This window comes from Nycticebus coucang, chromosome X (assembly GCF_027406575.1).
Source record: "Nycticebus coucang isolate mNycCou1 chromosome X, mNycCou1.pri, whole genome shotgun sequence".
In the NCBI taxonomy this organism is placed as follows: Eukaryota; Metazoa; Chordata; class Mammalia; order Primates; family Lorisidae; genus Nycticebus; species Nycticebus coucang.
In genome coordinates this window covers 179,647,504-179,670,254 of record NC_069804.1, presented here as the reverse complement: position 1 = coordinate 179,670,254, position 22,751 = coordinate 179,647,504, and the positions used below count along the sequence as shown (strand labels likewise).

Below are 22,751 nucleotides of genomic sequence, written 5' to 3'. Positions count from 1 at the left end.
GAAATCCTATAGAGTATGTTCTATGACACAAAAGAATTATGCTACAAATTAATGAGAGGAAAATAACTGAAAATCCAAACACTTGGAAATTAAACAAAGTATTTTTATTTTATTAATTCAAAAATGTAGGGGGTACAAGTGCTTTTTCATATTATATGGATGAATTGTGTCATGCTGAAATTAGGGCTTTGAGTGTACCCACTAACAGAACAGTGTACATTGTAGTTTTTTTTTTTTTTCTTTTTGAGACAGAGTCTCACTTTGTTGCCCTCAGTAGAATGCTATGGCATCATAGCTGACAGCAACCTCAAATTCTTGGGCTCAAGTGATTTTCTTGCCTCAGTCTCCCGAGTGGCTGGGACTACAGGCACCCACCACAACACCCAGCTATTTTTAGAGACGGGGTCTCGTTCTTGTTCAGACTAGTCTCGAACATATGAACTCAGGACAATCCACCCAGCTCAGCCTCCCACAGTGCTAGGATTATAGGAGTGAGGCACTGTGTCTGGCCTCCAATAAGTAGATTTTTATTCCTCAACCCTTCTTATCTTTCAATGTCCATTACACTTTTATGATCATATATTTTCCTTGAGGAAAACTAGTAATACTTTAATTGAATATAAATAAAACTAAAATTATCAAAATTTGTAAAATGCTGTGAAAACACTGATTAGAGGAAATTTGAACCATTAAATGTTTATAATAGAAAAAATTCTTACCTCAATAAATTTGGAAAATGAGAGTAAAATAAACCTAAGTCAAGCAAAAAGAATGAAATAATAAAGATAAAAGCAGAAATAAATGACATTAAAAAACATAGAAAAAATCAGTGAAACCAGAAATCAATCAAATTTTAAACCTTTAGCAAGAGTATTAAAGAAAAAAGAAACTGTATCTATGCAAATTACATGATTATTTATGAAAAATAATCTCCAAGAACTAATAAGTAACTTCGGAAAACTTGCAGATTACAACTTTGACACACAACACTAATCGTATTTCTACACAGCAGCAATGAGCAACTGAAAACAGAAAAATTTTTAAATATATATATTACCTCCAAGAATATTAAGTATTTTGTCATAAATGTAACAAAATATTTACATTTTTTATAAAAATAATGAAAAATATCAAAGATGACATAAACAGAATGTTATACTGTGTTCATGAGTTAGAAGACTCAATATAGGAAAGATGTCAATTTTTCCAAAATTGATTTATGTACTTAATATAGTTCCAATTAAAATTCCAGAAAGGCTCATTAAAAAAGGATTTAGAAAAGTTGATTCTAAAATTTATAGAGAAAGTCAAACGCACTAGGATGGCCAAAAAAATTTAGAGAAAAAGAATAAAATAGGAAGACTCACATCATCCAATTTTAAAACATACTATAAAAAACAAAGTTATCAAGACAGAATGACATAGGCAGAGTGATAGACACACAGATCAATGGACTAGAATAGAAAGAGAAGTAGTTCCACACATGTATGGCCAATTGATTTTTAAAAAACCCTTATTGAGGAACAATTTATAAGCTATCAATTTCCCAATTTTAAATGTACAATATGATGAATTTTTAGTAAATTTAATTAGTTGGGCAGTTTTAGAGTATTTTTATTATCTCAATAAAATTCTTGATGCCAGTTCACATTAAATCACCATTTCTACTCCTAGCCCTAGGCAATCACTAGTTTACTTTACTTCTCTCCTAGATTTGCCTTTTCTTGACATTTCATATAAATAGAATCATACAATATATGGTCTTTGTGGGTTGGCTTTTTTTCTGTGTAATAGTTAATATAATTCAACTAATTTTATTAAACAACCACTTTATTCCAGGCATTTTAAACTAGGCTCCTAGGAAACAAGAAGAGAAATGGATCTTATGGTCTACTGGGATAAACAGACAGTAAACACATAATCATACAAATAAATGTTTTTAACTAAGTTTCTTTTTTTATTGTTTGGGGTTCATTGAGGGTAAAAAGAATTAGGTTACACTGATTGCATTTGTTAGATAAACTCCCTCTTATAATTGTGTCCTACTCCCAAGAGGTGTGCTATACACTGTGACTCCCCTTCCCCAACCCTCTCCCATTTCCCTGCTCCTTCATTCCTCTACCCCACCCCTTGTATTAGCTCATCTACTGCCTTCATACTAGAATTAAGTACATTTGATTCTTGCTTCTCCATACTTGCGATGCTTTAAGAAGAATTTTTCTGTTTGTTCCTCCTCATGTGTTCTTTCTTCTTGTTTACCTCCTTGTCCTCCTTTTTCCCTCTCATTTCCTCTTTTGTTTCAAATTACCTCATCTCAGAGCTTTGGTCAAAATGAAGAAAAATGTAAAGTTCTGGCAGGGAGAAATAAGAGGAAAAAAATAAAGAAAAAAGAAGGACATCAAAGAAGAAAAGAAAAAGCAACAATGGGAAGTGGGATGAATGAAAAGAATTGAAGAGCAGGAGAGAATGAGGACAGGAAGAAAGAATCAGAGAAATAGAATAAATGGTATTGATGGGCTGCACCTGTAATTCAAGGATTTTGAGGAGCTAAGCTGGGGGAATTCCTCAAAACCAGGAGCTTCTTGCCAGCTTGAAAAAAGCCAAACTCTTCCTCTGCCAAAAATTGGAAAAGAAAGAAAAGAGCAAAAACTAATAACAAGAAGTAAAAAGTAAATAAAAATGAAAAAGAAATAGAAAAATTCTACAGTGTTGATTTTCCAATACTGTCTTCCCACGCCCAAACATGGGCTCCCTAGACCATGAACTCTTGGCTTCCTTGAGCCAAATTACTGCCATGACCTCCCTAGCAGACCATAGTCATTCTACCACATAACCCAGCAAAAAAAGAAAAGGAAACATAAGGGTAATAAAATAAGAATAGTTAGAGAAAATTAAAAATACAGTTGTATCAAATAAAAGCGAGAGAAGGAAAAGGAAAGGGAGAAGAAAAAACAAAAAAAAAGGTAATATCTTAGTTGTTGCATGAGCAATTTATGTGGGGAAAGTGAGGAAAGTAGAAGAGTCTCTATTTAAAAAGAGAACAAAGAGGAGTGAAATAGAGAGAGAGAAGTAATAAGGCTAAAATAGCATGGCAAGAAATACAGGAGTCCTTACTCTTGAATAAAGTAAAAATGGAAGTTAAGATTAGAACAAACCAAACAAATTAGCAGAAACAAAACACAACAACAACAAAAAAAAGAAGAAGCTCAATTAGTCCAAAACAGCAGCTACCTCAGCAACATAGAAAAAAAGAGAGAAAATAGTAAAGAAGTAAAAAAAAAAGGCTAATAAAAATGTATACATGTGTGTATATATGTATGTAGCAGAAGGGACCAAGCTTTAATAGGAATATATCTGTTGCAATGTGTCCCCAGGACACCAGGTGGCACTGTGGTTTTCTTAGGAGACAGAGAACACAGCCAGCAACCTCTGTGATCCTTATTTGTTTTTTTTTTTCCAAGTATATATGGCAATTTATTATAATAGAATTGCTGTAAGTGTGAAACTTGGTAAACGGTCTGTGAAGCTAGTGAATGATGCCCCATGATTATATCAATGTACACAGTTATGATTTAATAAAAAAAAACAACATGAAACAAATAAAATAAATAGTGATAAAAAAAGGAAAACAAGCAAACAAAAAAATTTATTTTAATTATATATATGGATTATTTAAAATAAAATTTAGCTCTTAATTCCTCTGGAATTTTTTACTTCTATGAAGTAGGAAGCTAACTGCATTTTGTTTCCAAAAATATAAATGATTGTTCCATATATTGATCAAGACCATATGTTGGTTCTTTTAATCCACTGAGGAGAAATGCCACTGTGATCCTTATTTGTAACTTAGTTGCCCTCAGTGATCTCCTGATTGTTTTCTCAGCATTCTACCCTACTGGGTTGAGATCTTAAAGATCTCCAGAATTCTTTAGGGGCAGGTCTCACTGTGCCCCCTGACATCAGTTCCCATGGGGTATGGGAGTCCCTCAACTTGTTCCTGATCCTGGCAGGCAGAATTAAGACAGCCATGCTTTAGGCCTCTGCTAAGACCTTTTCCTGACCTTCCCTCAATGGCAGTCCCCGGCTGCCTACACTTTCTCAGTATAGCTGCCTCACCACCCATGAAACTGATGGCAAATCCATTCCAAATGTACTCTCATCTGGTTGCTGTATACTGTTTTGAGTTTGCCCACTCTTCCAAGCTTTCCACTCAACTTGCAGTTTCCCCCCCACAAACCAAAAACTTTTGATAGCATTCCTCCCATCCTAGACCTCTGTGGCAGGGTGGCCAATCCCAGCTGGTGGCAATTCTTGCCTAATATGTCAGATTTCCATTGCTCTGGATCACACACTGTATCTGGCTCACAGCCATGTCGCTGGTGGTGTAATGTCTCAGTTGCTACCCAGGTATGGCTGGGTTCTCTCATTCTCTCTTTTTTCCCAGTTATACTATGAGAGCTCAGCTGAATGATCCTCTGCATTGCCAACTTGCTCTGTCCCCATAAAATTCTCAACTACATTTCTTGATGCTCTGGAAACATGAATTGGAGTTGAGGCAAGGCTTCCCTGAGGAAGATTTCATTTGGACTGAAGACTAAGAGGGATAAAGGGCAAAGAATTTCAGATATATGGAATGAGATGTGCTCAGTAGCAGGAGGTAACATGAGAAAATGTTTGTCTGGGGGTCAGAGAGGAAAGAATAATGGTGGGAGAGAAGGCTGGAGAGAATGACAGGGGCCAGAGGACTCCATGTATTATCAGACCATTAAAGATTTTGATCTATTTTAAGAATAATTGGAATCTTTTGTACTATCTTTAATTTGGTTGGTAGGGGAAGGTGGGTTACAGGACAGATTGATTTGAAAAGACCCACTCTAGATGCAATGTGAATAATAAATTGGAAGAGAACCAACATGTATGCAGAAGGTTCAGTTACAAGGCTCTTGTGCTAGGTCAGCCTCTGTGGGGTCCCCCACTGGCATGCCGGATAGGTCTCATTAGGGTGATTGGTCTGTTATCATGTATAAGCATCAGGGTAAACTGCACAAAGGCAAATATCGTGGGTTAGGGGGTAGGCTTTATTGATGAAGATAAAAAATTAGAGGTCCAGGAAAGTCAGAAAAAAAAATCGCAGGTGCTCCATCCTCTTGTCATCCCATGTCAAGCCAAGGCCCTGAGCACTGCTGGGTGTCAGCAAGGAGAACATACTTCCCTGTTTTCCATAAGGCAAAAGGGAAGAAGCAGTGTTGTCCATAGGAGAATACACAAGCTGCTGAGCAATGGTCAGTTTGGATTTGGGGTACGAGTGGTTTGTAAAGAGTTGTCTGGGGCAGCGCCTGTGACTCAAAGGGTGGCGCCTGTGGCTCAAAGGACGAGGGCACTGGCTCCATATGCCAGAGGTGGTGGGTTCAAGCCTAGCCCCTGCCAAAAAAAAAAAAAAAAGAAGAAGAAGAAGAAGAAGAAGAGTTGTCTGGGAATGTCAGTCACCCATGGAATGGTATAATCTTCCTTGCTAGAGTAAACAAGTCACATGGGAACTTCAGTTTGCCTTCAACCCCTTCTTCTAGGAGAAATGGGAACCCCCAGCTCCAACTAGCTCATTGTCTAAGCAATCCAAAATAAATTGCCAAGGTTATAGTTTTATAGTCCTGCTCATTGTACCACAGGCATTGCTGCAGTAATCTTCATGAAGGGTGGCAAGCTTTCTCTGTAAAGGACAAGGTAGAAAATAGTTTTAACTTTGCAAACCTTATGGTTTTTGTTACGACTACTTAACTCTGCTTATGAAGCCATAGACAATACATAAACAAATGAATATGTCTATGTTACAATAAAACTGTATTTACAAAAATTGATGATGACCCATATTTGGACCATGGTCCCTGTTCAAGGTAAGAGATGATGGTACCTATTGTTTTTTTTTATAAAGATGTAAAAATTAGTCAATGGGGGAAGAATAGCCTTTTCAACAAATGATACTGTAGCAACTGGAAATCCACAGTTAAAACAATGAACCTTGACTAAAACTTCATACTTTATGGAAAATTTACTAAAAGTGTATCAGATCTATGTGTACAATCTAAAACAACAAAACTTATAGGAAAAAACACAGAAAATGTTTGTTATTTGGAGTCAAGAAAAGAGTCCTTTGACATAACACACAAAGAAAATCTATGAAAGAAGAAAACATGATGAATCAGACTTTATCAAAATTAAACATGTTTCTTTGCTAAAGTGACTGTCAAGATAATTCATTAAAAGGTAATTACAGACTGAGAGGAAATACATGTATTTGCAAACTACAAATCCAGCTAAAGGTTTGCATGCAAATACATATGGAATTCTCAAAACTCAACATTAAGGAAATAATCCAATTTTATAAATAAGTAGGCAAAATATTCAACATACACATCACCAATGAAAAATACAAAGATGGAATATAAGCACCTTAAGATGTTCAATGTCATTAGATGTTAAGGAAATGTAAATGAAAACTATAATGAAACATGATTAGAAATAAATGGCTAAATAAAAAAATTGACAATATGAAATGCTGACAAGAATGCAGAGCAACTACAACTCTTATACACTGCTGATAGTAATGCAAAATAGTACAGTCACTCTGGAAAAGAGTTTGACTCTTTTCTATAAAGTTAAACATACACTTACTACATGATTCAGTAATCACTCTTTCCTAGAGAATAAAAGCTTATGCTTACACAAAACATATACATTAGTGTTTATAATAAATTTATTTGTAATCACTAAAACCTGGAAACAACCTAATTGTCCTTTAATAGATGAGTGAATGGTTAAAAAAGATTGTGGAATACCACACAGCCATAAAAATGGGAGAACTGTTGATACATGTAACGACTTGCGTACATCTCAAAGGCATGCTGAGTGAAAGAAGCCAATCTCAAAAGGTTACATACTGTATAATTTCATTTATATGACACTCTTGAAAAGAAAGAAAAAAACCTATGATGATGGAGAACAGATCAGTGGTTGCCAAGGAAAGGTTAAGGTTGGAGAAGGTGTCACAATAAAGGAACAGCAGGGGAGATTGTTTTTAAAATTTCAGAATAATGTAAGGGCACACACAGTTAGGTTGCATTGCTTGAATTTGTTAGGTAAAGTTTAAGTTGCAATTGAACCTGTTACCCTGGAGGTGTGCCATTTACCTCTACATTGTACCCAATAGGTGAGAGCTTGCCACGCCTCCTCCCCCTCCCCCTTCACCCTTTTTTAATTTAAATGAGTTTTTCTCTCATATGTGCATGTAGTTGTTCACGTACCACTTTCACATTAATATTGAGGACACTGGACGCTTGCTTTTCCATTCTTGTGATACTTTACTTAGGAGGATGCTCTCCAAATCCTTCCAGGTAAAAAAATATGGAATGCTTCCTGAATTTGTGTGTCATCCCTGCGCAGGGGCCATGCTGATCTTCTCTGAATCTTTCCACTTTAGTTATATGTGCCACCAAAGCAAGCACACAGGATGGGAGATTTTTATGGGATGATGGAGCTTTTCTATATCTTGATTGTGGTAATGGTTACCCAAATATACACATGCTAAAATTCACCCAAAAGTCAATTTTACTTTATGTTAATTTTAAAAATAAAATTAAAAATCCAAGTTCGTGAAGATGGAGGCTGAGTAACAGCTTCCTTGCATCTGGGCACCGTGAATCTGGGGAGATAGGACTCCAGGCATCTCTGGCTGGTGGGATCTGCCTATCATCACCCCTGTGAGGATACAGGGAGTCAGCGAGAGACTTCTGGACCCCAAGAGGAGGACTAAAACAGTGGAAAAACGGCAAGTGGTTGCGTGTGTTCAGTCCGTCTAAACCCGCCCGCAACTGTAAGTTCAGTAGCAGTGAGACTGCAAACCGGAAAGGCCTTAACTGTGAACTGTTTTGGTGTCCTTGGACTTGGCACTCAGTTGAACTACCTTGGGGAGAGCCTCAGCGGGAGTGCGGAGAACTTTGGCCGTTGTCTAGGGCCCCAGTCTGAGCCGCTGAGCCAGACGGAGCTAATAGTGTTTGGCTGTGGGTCACAGAGAGCCATTGTGTGCAATCTGCCCCAGCAAGCTCCACCCTCAGGGTCACAGAGCAAGAATCGGGTGGGAGCTGGTAACCCAGTGACCAAGTAGCCTAAGGGTGGGGTCTGAGCTGCCTTATAGCCCTAACCCTCAGGGGCAGAGTGAGACCGGTTTTGGCACACTGGGTAAGTGGATAGCCACTTCAGCAGTGATTCCAGTGACAAGCACTTTCCTGGGAAAGCTTCTGCTCAGCAAGTTTACAAGTTCAAAGTACCTTTTAACTGGGCTGAAGAGAGATTTAGGGTGTCTACCTGCTGGGGTTTGAGAAATCAGCAGCCTCCAGTTGTATCAGAACTGTGATTAACATCTCATACCCCAAAAGACCACGTGTTGCCCAGACAATATTCAATAACATATACATACGGCTTTGTTTTTGGTTGTGTTTTTTGTTTTTGTTTTTGTTTTTTGGTTTGGATGTTTTTTTTTTTGTTGTTGTTTATTTTGATGTTGTTGATGTTGTTTTGTTTTTTAATTTCAACCTTTTCCATACAGATCCTTTTTCTTTCTCAATTTTTCTAGTTTAATTATAATTTCCCATTGCTGCTTTTTTTAATAACTAGAATTTCATTTCTGCTAGTGTTTTTACCACTATTATTTGGTTTTTCACCCAATTTAATCCCGTAAAGTTTTCTGTTTGCTTGTTTTGGTTTGATTTATAGCATTTTTGTCTTTCCTCTCTAATTGGTGGAGGTGGGGTACTGTGTCTGATCAGGTTAGCAAAGAGCTGCTGACTTCAAGGGAACCACCCAACTGGGCACCCCCAGAAGGTGGGGTTTTTTTAAGGTTGTGTCAAAGTACCCTATTGTACACCTATATTGCTCTGTCTCCCTCTTTCTGTGCCTCTCTTCTTTTTTGTCAATATTCCTTTTACCCACCCCCTCTCCTTTCTCTATTTTTTTTTCTTATCATTCGGTCCTCCTTTCTTTCATCCCTTTTTTGCTCTTCAACCTTTTCACCCTTCTGGTCCTGTAACCCTTAGCCCACAGGCACGAGAACTTAAAGAGCAAGAGGAAGTGAAAGGAAATTTAGGGCAAGGAAACAGATAAAAGAAATCACTCATGGGCGGCGCCTGTGGCTCAGTCAGTAAGGCGCCGGCCCCATATGCCGAGGGTAGCGGGTTCAAACCCAGCCCCGGCCAAACTGCAACAAAAAAATAGCCGGGCATTGTGGCGGGTGCCTGTAGTCCCAGCTACTTGGGAGGCTGAGGCAAGAGAATCGCTTGAGCCCAGGAGTTGGAGGTTGCTGTGAGCTGTGTGAGGCCATGGCACTCTACTGAGGGCCATAAAGTGAGACTCTGTCTCTACAAAAAAAAAAAAAAAAAAAGAAAGAAATCACTCATGAGGAAGAATCACCAGAAAACTCCAGGCAACATGAAGAACCAGTCCAGAACAACCCTGCCAAGGGCCATGAGGTAGCTACTGCAGATGATTCCACCTATAAAGAAATGTTAGGAATGACAGAAAGGGAATTTAGAATACACATGTTGAAAACAATGAAAGAAATGATGGAAAAAATGAAGGAAATTGCTAATAAAGTGGAAAATAACCAAAAGGAAATCCAAAAACAGAATCAAATAAGAGATGAATGATATGAAGAATATAAAAAGGATATAGCAGAGCTGAAGGAACTGAAACAGTCAATTAGGGAACTTAAAGATGCAATGGAAAGTATCAGGAACAGGTTAGATCATGCAGAAAAAAGAATTTCAGAGGTAGAAGACAAAGTTCTTGAGAGTAAAAAAGGCAGAAAAGAAGAGAGAGAAAGCAGAACATTCACTGTCAGAATTATGGGACTTTATGAAGCGTTCCAACATACGAGCTATAGGAATCCCAGAAGGGGAAGAAGAATGCCCCAGAGAAATGGAAGCCATACTAGAGAATATTATAGAAGAAAATTTCCCAAATATCACCAAAGATTCTGACACACTGCTTTCAGAGGAATATCAGACCCCAGGTCGCCTCAACTCAACCGAGCTTCCCCAAGACACATTGTGATGAACCTGTCCAAAGTCAAGACAAAAGAAAACATTCTGCAAGCTGCCAGGAGTAAGCGCCAGTTGACCTACAGGGGCAAATCCATCAGAGTGACCGCAGACTTCTCTAATGAAACTTTCCAAGCAAGAAGACAATGGTCATCTACCTTTAATCTACTTAAACAGAACAATTTCCAGCCCAGAATTCTGTACCCTTCTAAGCTAAGCTTAAAAATTGACGGAGAAATCAAATCATTTATGAATATACAAACATTGAGGAAATTTGCCACAACAGGAGCAGCTCTACAGGAAATACTTCAACCTGTTCTGCACACTGACCACCACAATGGATCAGCAACAAAGAAAGAACTCAGAAATTAAAGGACAGAACCTAACCTCCACACTGATGCAAAAGATAAAACTAAGGAATGGACTCTCACCAAAAAAGACGAATAGAATACTACCACACTTACCAATTATCTCAATAAATGTTAATGGCTCGAATTCCCCACTGAAGAGACATAGATTGGCTGACTGGATTAACAGACACAAGCCATCCATTTGCTGTCTGCAAGAAACACACCTGGCTTCAAAAGACAAATTAAAGCTCCGAGTCAAGGGTTGGAAGACAATTTTTTAGGCAAATGGAATTCAGAAGAAAAGAGGAGTTGCAATCTTATTTTCAGATACATGTGGATTTAAAGAAACTAAAGTCAAAAAAGACAAAGATGGTCACTTTATATTGGTCAAGGGAAAACTACAACAAGAAGACATTTCAAATCTAAATATTTATGCACCCAATTTAAATGCTCCCAGATTCTTGAAACATACCTTACTCAGTCTGAGCAATATGATATCTGATAATACCATCATAACAGGGGACTTTAACACTCCTCTTACAGAGCTGGACAGATCCTCTAAACAGAAATTAAACAAAGATGTAAGAGATTTAAATGAGACCCTAGAACAACTGTGCTTGATAGACGCATACAGAACACTCCACCCCAAAGATAAAGAATATATATTCTTCTCATCACCCCATGGAACATTCTCCAAAATTGATCATATCCTGGGACACAAAACAAATATCAACAGAATCAAAAGAACTGAAATTTTACCTTGTATCTTCTCAGACCATAATGCACTAAAGGTGGAACTCAACTCTAACAAAAACGCTCGACCCCACCCAAAGGCATGGAAATTAAACAATCTTCTGTTGAATAACAGATGGGTGCAGGAAGAAATAAAACAGGAACTCATTAACTTCCTTGAGCATAACAACAATGAAGACACAAGCTACCAAAACCTGTGGGATACTGCAAAAGCAGTTTTGAGAGGAAAATTAATTGCTTTAGATGCCTACATTCGAAAAACAGAAAGAGAGTGCATCAACAATCTCACAAGTGATCTTATGGAATTGGAAAAAGAAGAACAATCTAAGCCTAAACTCAGTAGAAGAAAAGAAATATCCAAAATCAAATCAGAGATCAATGAAATTGAAAACAAAAGAATCATTTCAAAAATTAATGAAACAAGGAGTTGGTTTTTTGAATAAAATAAATAAAATAGATAAACCATTGGCCAGACTAACTAGGAACAGAAAAGTAAAATCTCTAGTAACCTCAATCTGAAATGATAAAGGGGAAATAACAACTGATCCCACAGAGATACAAGAGATCATCTCTGAATACTACCAGAAACTCTATGCCCAGAAATTTGACAATGTGAAGGAAATGGATCAATATTTGGAATCACACCCTCTCCCTAGACTTAGCCAGGAAGAAATAGAGCTCCTGAACAGACCAATTTCAAGTACTGAGATCAAAGAAACAATAAAAAATCTTCCAACCAAAAAATGCCCTGGTCCAGATGGCTTCACACCAGAATTCTATCAAACCTTCAAGGAAGAGCTTATTCCTGTACTCCAGAAATTATTCCAAAAAATTGAGGAAGAAGGACTCTTCCCCAACACATTCTATGAAGCAAACATCACCCTGATACCAAAACCAGGAAAAGACCCAAACAAAAAGCAGAATTTTAGACCAATCTCACTCATGAATATAGATGGAAAAATTCTCAACAAAATCCTAGCCAATAGATTACAGCTTATCATCAAAAAAGTCATTCATCATGATCAAGTAGGCTTCATCCGAGGGATGTAAGGCTGGTTTAACATACGCAAATCCATAAACGTTATCCACCATATGAACAGAGGCAAAAATAAAGACCACATGATCCTCTCAATAGATGCAGAAAAAGCATTTGATAAAACCCAGCATCCTTTTCTAATTAGAACACTGAAGAGTATAGGCATAGGTGGCACATTTCTAAAACTGATTGAAGCTATCTATGACAAACCCACAGCTAATATTTTACTGAATGGAGTAAAACTGAAAGCTTTTCCTCTAAGAACTGGAACCAGACAAGGCTGCCCTCTGTCACCTTTACTATTCAACAAAGTCCTGGAAGTCCTAGCCAATAGAATTAGGCAAGACAAGGAAATCAAGGGAATCCAAATGGGAGCAGAGGAGGTCAAACTCTCCCTCTTTGCTGACGACATGATCTTATACTTAGAGAACCCCAAAGACTCAACCACAAGACTCCTAGAAGTCATCAAAAAATACAGTAATGTTTCAGGATACAAAATCAATGTCCACAAGTCAGTAGCCTTTGTATACACCAATAACAGTCAAGATGAGTAGCTAATTAAGGACACAACTCCCTTCACCATAGTTTCAAAGAAAATGAAATACCTAGGAATATACCTAATGAAGGAGGTGAAGGACCTCTATAAAGAAAACTATGAAATCCTCGGAAAGGAAATAGCAGAGGATATTAACAAATGGAAGAACATACCATGCTCATGGATGGGAAGAATCAACATTGTTAAAATGTCTATACTTCTCAAAGCAATCTACCTATTCAATGCCATTCCTATCAAAATACCAACATCGTACTTTCAAGATTTGGAAAAAATGATTCTGCGTTTTGTATGGAACCGGAAAAAAACCCATATAGCTAAGGTAGTTCTTAGTAATAAAAATAAAGCTGGGGGCATCAGCATACCAGATTTTAGTCTGTACTACAAAGCCATAGTGCTCAAGACAGCATGGTACTGGCACAAAAAGAGAGACATAGATACTTGGAATCGAATTGAAAACCAAGAAGTGAAACTAACATCTTACAACCACCTAATCTTCGATAAACCAAACAAGAACATACCTTGGGGGAAAGACTCCCTATTCAATAAATGGTGTTGGGAGAACTGGATGTCTACATGTAAAAGACTGAAACTGGACCCACACCTTTCCCCACTCACAAAAATTGATTCAAGATGGATAAAGGACTTAAATTTAAGGCATGAAACAATAAAAGTCCTCAAAGAAAACATAGGAAAAACACTGGAAGATATTGGCCTGAGGAAAGACTTCATGAAGAAGACTGCCATGGCAATTGCAACAACAACAAAAATAAACAAATGGGACTTCATTAAACTGAAAAGCTTCTGTACAACTAAGGAGACAATAACCAAAGCAAAGAGACAACCTACACAACGGGAAAGGATATTTGCATATTTTCAATCAGACAAAAGCTTGATAACTAGGATATATAGAGATCTCAAATTAATCCACATGAAAAAAGCCAACAATCCCATATATCAATGGGCAAGAGACATGAATAGAACTTTCTCTAAAGATGACAGACAAATGGCTGACAAACACATGAAAAAATGTTCATCATCTCTATATATTAGAGAAATGCAAATCAAAACAAGCCTGAGATATCATCTAACCCCAGTGAGAATGGCCCACATCACAAAATCTCAAAACTACAGATGCTGGCGTGGATGTGGAGAGAGGGGAACACTTTTACACTGCTGGTGGGACTGCAAACTAGTACAACCTTTCTGGAAGGAAGTATGGAGAAACCTCAAAGCACTCAAGCTAGACTTCCCATTTGATCCTGTAATCCCATTACTGAGCATCTACCCAGAAGGAAAAAAATCCTTTTATCATAAGGACATTTGTACTAGACTGTTTATTGCAGCTCAATTTACAATCGCCAAAATGTGGAAACAGCCTAAATGCCCACCAACCCAGGAATGGATTAACAAGCTGTGGTATATGTATACCATGGAATACTATTCAGCTATTAAAAAGAATGGAGACTTTACATCCTTCGTATTAACCTGGATGGAAGTGGAAGACATTATTCTTAGTAAAGGATCACAAGAATGGAGAAGCATGAATCCTATGTACTCAATTTTATATGAGGACAATTAATGACAATTATGGTTATGGCGGGGAAGCAGAAAGAGGGACGGAGGGAGGGGGGTGGGGCCTTGGTGTGTGTCACACTTTATGGGTTCAAGACATGACTGCAAGAGCGACTTTACCTAACAATTGCAATCAGTGTTACCTGGCTTATTGTACCCTCAATGAATCCCCAACAATAAAAAAAAAAAGTACAACCTTTCATAATGACTTAGTGAATGAAAGACCAGCAACATGAAAAAAAAAAAATCCAAGTTTGTGAATAAGCAATGATAGCTAGAGTTGTCACAATTCAACCAATAAAACAATTTAGTGTTTCTATGATAATTGTTACCAGAATAAGTGATCATGTTAATTGCTTTATTTTGTTGGTAAGCAGTTTCCAAATCCTTTCATATTAACCTGGATGGAGTTGATGATAGTAAGATATCACAAGAATGGAAAAGCAAGTATCCATTGTATACAGTACTAAATTAGCAATTTTTAAAATGATAATAACTAATACTTTGGGGGTATTTTTAATAATGTTTTGAAACATTCTGAAAAAAATGAGTAATCGAGTCTAACTTGCACAGGGTCACATGATAAAGAAAATACCCCATTTCAGAATTTGAATAGAGGTTTGTGACTCCAGCTCCCATTTTCCTTCCCAGTGTCCTTGAACATGCATTTGTTGCCATGTCCTGTGGCATTGATGACTCCGTAGTAGTCATGAGGGTCACACACTAGTCTCCTGAGCAGGAACTCAGTTGATTGGGATAGGCAATGTCTAAACACCCTTTTATGATAGTGATTCTTTGCTGCTCAGAGGAGAAAAAAGAATCACTTAGAGTTAATTTTAGAGCAAATTAATAATATCAACAATAGTAATTACTAATATGCATTGCTATTCTTTTAAGTCAAATTATATGTTGCTATAAACGAGACCTTAAATATGACTTTCTCTACTAGTGAAAAATCTTAATTAGAATGATGTATTTTAATATAGTTTTGCTACATGATATAAATTACTCCTCAGTACCTCAATTTTTGTATTCTTCCCTTTAATCTTTTCTGTGCAGCGTTAAAGAGGAAGAAAATTGGTAATTAATAAAGGAGTGAACAGGTGGCTACACTGCTTCTAAAAGATCAGTAGTGTAATAATTTCTTAATTATTATTATACACTGTAAGGGTTTTTAAATACATGATGATATATTTCCTTCTCTACTTCTGGCACCCTATAGCTAGTGGCATTACATTTCATTTCCAATAATAATTAATAAGAACTGAGGTATCTCTATACATTTTATTCCTCCTGTTTTAGTCTCTTAAGTAACCATTCTGTCACATTTGTTATGCAAATGCTGCGGCACTGCATGTAATTTCAGCAATATGGGAGACCACCTCTCACATTGCCTTGAAGTACTTTTTTGGAATTAACATTTTATTCCTGAAAGCAGCATTTTCCATATGCCTTTCAAAGAAGCAGATGAAAGCTGCATAATTGCTATGTTTTCATCAAGGTGAACAAACCAATGAAACATTGAAAGTATCAGACAATGAAGGGGAAAAATAAGCTTGTCTTTCCTCTGCCATGCTGGTGTCTGTGAAAGGTTGCTAAATGTACAATTAGATGCAGAGTACCTGCCATCTCCTTAATAACCACCCACTTAGTCAGATAAGTGTCCTGCCTGTCCAGATAAGGCATGTGTTTGATTAAGGGAAATCATTCAATGTAAATGCTGGCCTACGTAGCCAATCAAAGACAGAGTCAGCTTGTCTATTATGGATCTGTCAATCTTGTCTGTTTGCTTATTAAAGTTTCTTTAGCAAACCCAGTGGCCTCCCTTTGGTATGCTAAGCAGGCCCAAACGTTGCTAACATCTTGGAGTGAAGTCACCAGCCTTTGAATGACTCTGAGAGAGTCTACAGGCTTTCCCCAATTTAGCAAAGGGGTTTTGTTCCAAAAGTTTGTTTGTAAGTCAGTTGTTTGGAACTTGAGAAGCATTTTTCCCATGGAAACAATGTTACACATGGTGGGAAGGTTCCCAGGCCAGTTCACAAAAGCCTATTTAACCTAGAATATGGCTAGACTATAGGGCCCATAGCACTAGAAAGCCAATCACCATTAAGATTATTGTTTCTATGGGAAAATGTGCTCCTGGGGCTAATTGTGGATGCCAGCAGCAATCCCCCAGCCCTGTCTAGCCTCTGGCAGCTGAAGCCTGGACTCTCCAGTCCTCTTTCCTTCAGGCTTATAAGGTGTAAATCCTGGGGTAATCAAAGAGGGGGCTCGTGAGAGGTCCAGGGACTTAGGGAGAAGATTTCTGTAGGGATAGGGTGGCCAGATTTGTAGATAAAACTATTGGGTGTCTAGTTAAAGTTGCCTTTCAGACAATCAGTGAATACTTTTTTTCTATATATTGCCCATGCAATATTTGAGGTACCCTTACCCTTTTTAAAAAGTATTTGTTGTTTATCCAAAATTCCAATTTAACCAGAAGCTATATTTTTATTCTGCAACCCTAGGTAGGGACCAGAGGCTTGGTTGGTTTGCATGGTTGCAAGGATTCTGAAGCAGAAATGCAGGGGTTTAAGTAGGAAGGATAAAATCTTCCAGGTTAGGGAATGCCTCTTTAGGGAAGCAGGAAGACGCTGCTGTTCCAAGTGAAGGGACATTTTAGGTAACTGAGGTTTATAGTCTTCAGTTCAAGAATGCCTTGGATTGAGCTCTTTTAGTTTGATATCTTTCTAAAGCATTGTACTTGTTTCCTCGCCGTCTTAAAAAAGTGGACATAAGTTCATCGTGACAATTTAAGAGTGACATCTTTGACCTTGGGCAAATTGTTTCACCTCTCTATGCCACAATTTCCTCATCTGTAAATGAGAATAATGTTAGCTACTCATTGTTTTGTTGTGTATAGAAAGTCTGTTAGTACAGTATTTGTAAAGGTCTTAGAGTGGTGCCTGGATCACAGTAAGTGCTCTATAGGTGTTGTTCATTGTTGGTGTTGATGTTGTGATTTTATTGTCTTCTATTTTACCTACCCTCTCAGGAGCAATGAGGTCTGTGGAATTTGTTGTTACAACATTAAATAGTCTCAGATTTTTCTTTCTCTCTCTCTGTCTCTCCTCTTTCTTTCTCTCTCTCTCTCTCCCTCTCATACATTAGCTGTTAACTTTTATCTTTGTCTACATGTTCCACATTTTCAATCCAATGCTTCTTTTGTGTAATTGATCACATGAAAACCTGAACTTTGTTATGGTGTCAAATAATTTGCAGCCATGTTTTACAACCACCACACACCTTAATTTCTCTTAACTCTTCCCTGTGCCTACTAAGAATGTAGAATATCTTGGAAGACACTGCCAAAATTATTCACACACCAGTTTCAGACAATCATAGGAAACCAAGAAATGGTAGCAGACTAAACAGTGTAATTTCTAAACTACAGCAATATTGACTCAAGTGACTGATGACTCATTCATTTTCAAATTTGGGAATAGAAACTTGTTAACATTACACAGCATGTTGATACCTCACTATCTAAACTGCAAAGAAAGTTGACAACTAAAACACAGAAAATTGCTCCCTCAAATTATATTTCCATGGGTCCTTAAAGTATACATGTATGTAAGACTCTCACTGTACCCTTCATGTTTCTCTCTTCAAATATCTGCTCATTCCATGGTTTGGCCCACATCCACATACCCACGTAGCCTCTTAGGAAACATTTATTGAATACAATGTGGTATATATATAATATGCAGTACTACTCAGCCGGGCAAAGGATGAATTAATGCTTTTTGCAATAATTTGAGAGGAACTAGAGATCATTATCCTAAGCAAAGTACTCAAAAATGGAAAAAAAAAAACATCATGTTACTTTCTAATACATTGGAACTAACAGATGAGCATACAAGGACACAGAGGGAAGTAAAAGTCGTTGGAAATCAAGCAGGGCTTACGGGGAGAAAGAAGGGTGGGGAACCCACCTAATGGTACACTGAACACTAATCAGGTGATGGGCACATTTATAGCCCTGACTCAAACTATGTAACAAAATATTTGTGCCCCCTTCATATTTTGTAGCAATAGAAAGAAAATCTCTGGGCCATTCTCTTTTCACTGAACATTCTTTCATATTTTGTAGTTGACTTTACTGTAAAGATGTGTTCAGATGTGAGTATGTGGGGGTACATATGACAATCCCATTGTGATACAACTGCATTTTCCACACCCCAATGTAGATGGAATATTCTTTTCTAATGTGCCATCCCTGCTGCTTTTAGTGGAGCCAAAGCTATTGGCATCTCTGCTCTGAGTCAGCCTGAAATTTCCAGTAAGAAGCTGCCTCACCTTTCTCCTGAGAGTGAAGCTGCCCAGTTGGATCTCTTTGTTGTGTTTTTTATCTATGTCACCTTGCTTGAAGGGGTCCCAAAACAGTTTACTTAATCTTCCTACCTTTACATGCTTCATGTCAGCAATACATGAAGAAGGTAATTTTTCTTATTTGCACTTCCTGTTGAGAACCATGAAAATGCTGAAGCTAACTCATCCAATTCTCATTACATTTTTCAGGTCACAGGAAATGATAAACCAAATTTAATTTTTTGAGAAAAAGTGATAAGTATGTATCTGTTTTAGTCATTTAGTTTCTATTAAACATTTCATAGAAATTAATCTTTTACTACAAAACTCTTAGAAGTGATCAAGGAATACAGCAGCGTCTCAGGTTACAAAATCAACATCCATAAATGTGTAGCCTTTATATATACCAGCAATAGTCAAAAAACAGTTAAGGACTCTATTCCATTCACAGTAGTGCCAAAGAAGATGAAATATTTGGGAGTTTAACAAAGGACGTAAAAAATCTCTATAAAGAGAACTATGAAACTATAAGAAAAGAAATAGCTGAAAATGTTAACAAATGGAAAAAACATACCATGCTCATGGCTGGGAAGAATCAACATTGTTAAAATGTCCATACTACCCAAAGCAATATATAATTTTAATGCAATCCCTATTAAAGCTCCACTGTCATACTTTAAAGATCTTGAAAAAATAATACTTCATTTTATATGGAATCAGAAAAAACCTTGAATAGCCAAGATATTATTCAGAAATAAAAACAAAGCAGGAGGAATCACGCTACCAGACCTCAGACTATACCGTAAATCGATAGTGATCAAAACAGCATGGTACTGGCACAAAAACAGAGAAGTAGATGTCTGGAACAGAATAGAGAACCAAGAGATGAATCCAGCTACTTACGTTATTTAATCTTTGACAAGCCAATTAAAAATATTCAGTGGGGAAAAGATTCCCTATTTAACAAATGGTGCTGGGTGAACTGGCTGGCAACCTGTAGAAGACTGAAACTGGACCACACCTTTCACCATTAACTAAGACTCTCACTGGATTAAAGATTTAAACTTAAGACATGAAACTATAAAAATAGTAGAAGAAGTGCAGAGAAAACCCTTGAAGAAATCGGTCTGGGCAAGTATTTATGAGGAGAACCCCCCGGGCAATTGAAGCAGCTTCAAAAATACACTACTGGGACCTGATCAAACTAAAAATCTTCTGCACAGCCAAAAACACAGTAAGTAAAGCAAGCAAACAGCCCTCAGAATGGGAGAAGATATTTGCAGGTTATGTCTCCGACAAAGGTTTAATAACCAGAATCCACAGAGTACTCAAACATATAAACAAGAAAAGAACAAGTGATCCCATTTCAGTCTGGGCAAGGGACTTGAAGAGAAACTTCTCTGAAGAAGACAGGCGCACAGCCAACAGATATATGAAAAAAATGCTCATCACCCTTAATCATCAGAGAAATGCAAATCAAAGATATCATCTAACTCCAGTAAGATTAGCCCATATCACAAAATCCCAAGACCAGAGATGTTGGCATGGATGTGGAGAAAAAGGGAACACTTCTACACTGCTGGTGGGAATGCAAATTAATACATTCCTTTTGAAAAGATGTTTGGAGAATACTTAGAGATCTAAAAATAGATCTGGCATTCAATCCTATAATTCCTCTACTAGGTATATACCCAGAAGACCAAAAATCACATTATAACAAAGATATTTGTACCAGAATATTTATTGCAGCCCAATTCATAATTGCTAATTCATGGAAAAAGCCCAAGTGCCCATTGATCCACAAATGGATTAATAAATTGTGGTATATGTACACCATGGAATATTATACAGCCTTAAAGAAAGAAGAAGACTTTACCTTTTTCATGTTTACATGGATGGAGCCGGAACATACTCTTCTTAATAAAGTATCTCAAGAATGGAAGAAAAAGTGTCCAATGTACTCAGCCCTACTATGAAACTAATTTATGGCTTTCACATGAAAGCTATAACCCAGTTATAACCTAAGAATAGGGGGAAGAGGAGAGGGAGGGGCGGGAAGGGTGAGGATCGGCGGAGGGAGGGTGATTGGTGGGATTACACCTGTGGTACATATTACAAGGGTACATGTGAAACTTAGTAAATGTAGAATATAAATGTCTTAACACAATAACTAAGAAAATGCCAGGAAGGCTATGTTAACCAGTATGATGAAAATGTGTCAAACGGTCTATAAAAACACTGTATGGTGCCCCATGATCGCATTAATGTACACAGCTATGATTTAATTAAAAAAAGGGAAAAAAATTAATCTTTAAGGAGGAAAATATTTTTTGTAGAATGTTCACATGTATATATTTATTTTTATATTGATAAATAAAATAGTTCTATAATTAACATGGGAGTCCAGATATTTATCTTATACAATATAATATTTTGAAGTACATATATATTATGTAATTAATGTATACATTACCTCACATTGTTATTTTTGTGGTAAGAACATTTAGCCTTCATTCTTTTAGCATTTTTTTGAATAAAATATATCATCATTATTTGCAATCACCAGGCTGTACAGTATGTCTATTAAACTCATTCCTCCTATCTAAAACTGCAGCCTCTGGTAGCCACCACTTTACTGTTTCTTTTTTTGATATCATGTATAAGTGAGATCATGCAGTGTTTGTCTTTTTGTGATGGCTTATTTTACTTAACTTCATTTCCTCTAGGTTCATCCATGCTGTTGTAGATGACAGAATCTCCTTTTCATGGAGGAAGAGTATCCCATTGTGTACATACACCACATTTTATTTATCTACTTATCTGTTGATGAACACTTAGCTTGATTCCATTTTTTGGCTATTGAGAATACAGCTACAATAAACAGGGAGTGCAGATATCTCTAAAACATACTGATTTTATTTCCCTTGGATATGTACCCAATAGAGGATTGTTTGATCACCTTGAGAAATATCTATGCCATTTTTCATAATGGCTGTACTACTTTATATTCCCATCAATAGTGTGCAAGGGTTCTCTTTTTCTCCGCATTCTTGCCAAAACTTGTTACCTTTTGTCTTTTTATAATAGCTATTCATGTTGGGGAAGATGCATTTCAGATACACTTGTCTAGAAATAAGTTATCATCTGTAATAAGCTTAAAAGATGTAATTAACAACTGTGAGCAGTGGCTCACACCTGTAATTCTAGCACTCTGGGAGGCTGAGGCAAGTAGATTGTTTGAGCTCAGGAGTTCAAGACCAGTCTGATTAGAGCCAGATCCCATCTCTAAAAATAGCTGGGCGTTATGGAAGCCATCTGTAGCCCCAGGCACTTGGGAGGCTGAGGCAAGAGAATCCCTTTAGCCTAAGAGTTTGAGGTTTCTGTGAGCTATGACACCATGGTACTCTGCCAAGGGCAACAAAGTGAGACTCTGTCTCAAAAAATATATAGATAAGCCCTTTCTTGAACTTCTCAGCTTATGGAACCAGGAACTAAATAGGCATCATCTCTTATAAATTACAGTCTCAGGTATTCTGTTATAGCAACACCAGACTAAGACAAGGTATATAAAAAATGCTCAAAATCACTAATAACCAGGCAAATGAAAATCAAAACCCCGCCCACTATTTATACATTTAGGAAATACTTTATACTTCACTTTGGTACCCTCCACACACACACAACGTTGTGTCCTTTGACAAGCAGACTAGTTTTGCCACAAAATGAAGCCATTTTTTGGCTATTGAGAATAATGCTGCAATAAACATGGGAGTTCAGATATCTCTGACATACTGAGTTTACTTCCCTTGGTGAGAGGAAGGCCATTTTACTGAGTAGATGCATAACTTTCATCCCTGCCACTACCTTGGCCCATGCACAAGCACTGATGTAGTTGGGCAAAGAAGTTGACAGGTATCATTATAATTTCTCATCTTGCCTAGCGATTATTTGAGGCCTCCTCTGAAGTGGCAGATCTGTTTGGCAAGCATTCATATGGGACATATATGAGCACTCTGTGCCCATTCTGAGATGTCCATCTACATACT

The 22,751-nt window shown here is 37.3% G+C and overlaps 1 non-coding gene across 1 annotated transcript; it reads right to left on the bottom strand.

Annotated features, from left to right (window-relative positions):
- Positions 1-7,392: 7,392 nt before the first annotated feature.
- On the bottom strand, positions 7,393-7,499 carry LOC128578713 (U6 spliceosomal RNA). Its single transcript, XR_008377850.1, has one exon. It is a non-coding gene; the product is annotated as a U6 spliceosomal RNA (small nuclear RNA).
- Positions 7,500-22,751: the final 15,252 nt, after the last annotated feature.